General features: G+C 43.6%; 1 protein-coding gene across 1 annotated transcript in view; it reads left to right on the forward strand.

The window, feature by feature from the left end:
* astn2 (astrotactin 2) overlaps nucleotides 1–2,866 on the forward strand; it is a 284,181-nt gene that overhangs the window by 228,278 nt on the left and 53,037 nt on the right. The window lies entirely within an intron of this gene.

Here is a 2,866-nt window from a genome sequence, read left to right on the forward strand (position 1 = left end):
GTGTGTGTGTGTGTGTGTGTGTGTGTGTGTGTGTGTGTGTGTGTGTGTGTGTGTGTGTGTGTGTGCTCTGTCTTACACTCTTTACCACCACTGGTGATTATTTTATAAATCAATACTCTGGGCCAGCTGGCCAGTGTTTTTGTGTATTAGCCTCTGGATACAGACAGTAATATGGTCAGCATAGACTAGACAAACAGATTAATACATTAAAGACGTCACTATGGCGTTGCTTGCTTACTTGTAAGTCACGACAGGCATCTAGAAAAGTGAAAGGTCTAAATTGTGTTTTGGTGCCAACGAGTCTGCAGGGTTTAAATGACGTCAAAGCTCGGAATTTGTGGCTCGAGTTTTTGCTGATGCTCACTTGCCCTCAATGTTCACTGCTCTTGTCTTACATTTGACGTGGGGAGTGACTGCATTTCAACTTGATTCGTTCAGTGTTGATAAGGTTAGCAGAGACAAAGTTGTGCCGTGTTTGCGAACCGGTAAAACGGCGTGTTAGAGGCACTAGCAGGTTCCTAAAAGTGAATGTGTTTGAGGTGCACAAAGACTCTGTCCTCAGAGAGAGCCTTCTTTACGGAAACACCACCTTTTCTAATATGAAGCTTAATGGATAATGTTTGGTTCTTACAGAATGTGTATGGATCTGTGGAGTTCTGGGAAATGCAGAATACGCAGTTAATCGATAAAGTGTAGAGTAGCCTCCTCTTGCCAACTGTGACTTATGTAGCAACAGCACTGAACACACATACACTCTGACCCGGGATTTTCATTGTGTTTGTTTATTTCATCACTGGATTTTTTTCCTGCCTATTTATTTCTTTTCACTCTCACCTGCCGCATACGTTGCTGTCTTCGTCACCACGAGCCACCGCACGCATTCTATCGTAATTAAATGCTTTTTTTTCCTGCTGAACTTTAAATCCTCGTCTTTATTTTACCTCCTGCATCCCCACCCAACTCCCACCTCGTTCCCTAAACCAAAATTAGATTCCCTGTTTACCCAAAGGAGAATGGCTTGCATTACTCTTCAAACATAAACACAGTGGTAATCGCTTTGTCTGTTTTTCACATGTGCAGCCATGCAATCAAGCGCAGAAACCCATATGGGTTTTTTTTTCCTTCTAGGAATCTGATGGTGGTACAGGCACTGCGGTCCTGTGGTCTTTCTCTCTTTTGCCCCTGGTATTGGAGATCGTTTCTCATATTTGCCTAGACTGTGTGCGTGCATAGACCTTGAGCCCGTGTTATTTGTGTGTGTTGCATTTCACTGTGGCCTGCTTCCCATTGATTTGAGGTGGCAAGACTACTGCTGTTGTTGTTTTCTGGCAGCAGTTTACCACATGGGTTCATCCGGTGGGGGTGGGGGGGGTGGCATAATAACCTTTTCGGTTTTCCAATGGATTATAATATGGCTCTGGATTATAGTGCTTGCCTGCCCCCTATAATACCTAATTTAGAGCCCTGGTACTGTACTGGAGGATGTAATGATGAAGTGTGCGCTGCAAAAGGATCCATTCCCTAGTAAAGTCAGGGAATGTGTTTCAGTGTCGGAAGTCCCCATTTTCACACCTTTGTTTGTAGATCTTTTTCACTGTCCTATTTTATTTCTCTCTTTCTTCCTTTCTTTCTTTCTTCAGCCTCACCCTCTTTATTTTCCTCACTCTTTCCTCTGCTGCTCATTTAGGTCATTTGTGCTCTCAAGGTACTTTGCCTCGAGTGGAAGAAGTCAGTTCCCATGAAAGTCTGTTGAGCCTTCTTTGAGGCTCACAATGCAATGTTATGGAAATGCTAACATCAGCTTCTGAGTGCATACCCTGACTCAATTTTGGCCAAGCTGTTTGCCTCTCTGGTCAGGCCTATGACCAAAGTCAGCTCGAATGTCACTTCTACTAATCAACACACTGCAGAAAATCTTTGTTGGCGTTTCTCAAATGAAACGAAACAGTGAGCTGTTGAAATTAATCATGATCATGTTTGTTTTTCACTTTGTTTGTGTGCAGCATGTACTCAGTCGTCTTAGAGATGTGTGCGTAGTATCATCAGTTGCTCTGCTTTTGAATCAGCGTCATATGCCATGCGTTCGAACAATAAGGGGCCTCCGTCCTCCTTTTTGTTGGATACCTGGTACACAATGCTACTGTTTCTGCACGGCTTCAGTGCCCTTTTTTTGAGATCACGATCAAGCACGTCTCCAAAGTAGCCTGCATGAGGTAACACTTGTTGTGGAAGTTTTCCATTTAAATAAAGCCTGCAGACGAGCGGTGAGCGGTAGCTAACATTCTTTAATCAAAACACAAAAGAACAGAAAAACCAAGCTTGGTGGAGAGCCTGCATGATCGCGGGGCAGACGGAGACACGGAGTCTCTCTGAGCCTAGCATGGCTCTCAGTTAAATACCTTTTCCAGGAACAAAAGGCAGTACACAGCTGTTTCACACCTTAAGGTTCACACTCCCTTGCTACCTCCCAGAGTCCTCGAAGAGACAAAAGACTCTTCCTGTGGAGTTGTGGAGTCTGCTTCCCCCAACTTCCTTACTAGACCCCCACCATCTGTCTTACTGTATGAGTGTGAGACATGTTAAAATCCAGTGGCACCAAGGCATTATACAATAAAATAATGTGATTAATACATAAGTAAAATAAATTCCTATACACACTACCAACCAGTTCGAGCACATAAATTACTGAGTGCTCATTGATCTGTAGTGTGACGGGGAGTCGTAGTGATGGTGAACTCTCTTGAACTCACCCTCTAGCATGCCTGCAGCTTTAACGAAAGCCCTGACATTATATTTTATTGCTTCGATGGTTATATTGGCATTTTGCTGCCTTTTAGAAGATGGCTGAGCTACGACCTTTTTTTTT

This window comes from Pundamilia nyererei, unplaced genomic scaffold (genome assembly GCF_000239375.1).
Source record: "Pundamilia nyererei isolate P.nyererei 1_Seehausen unplaced genomic scaffold, PunNye1.0 scaffold00002, whole genome shotgun sequence".
In the NCBI taxonomy this organism is placed as follows: Eukaryota; Metazoa; Chordata; class Actinopteri; order Cichliformes; family Cichlidae; genus Pundamilia; species Pundamilia nyererei.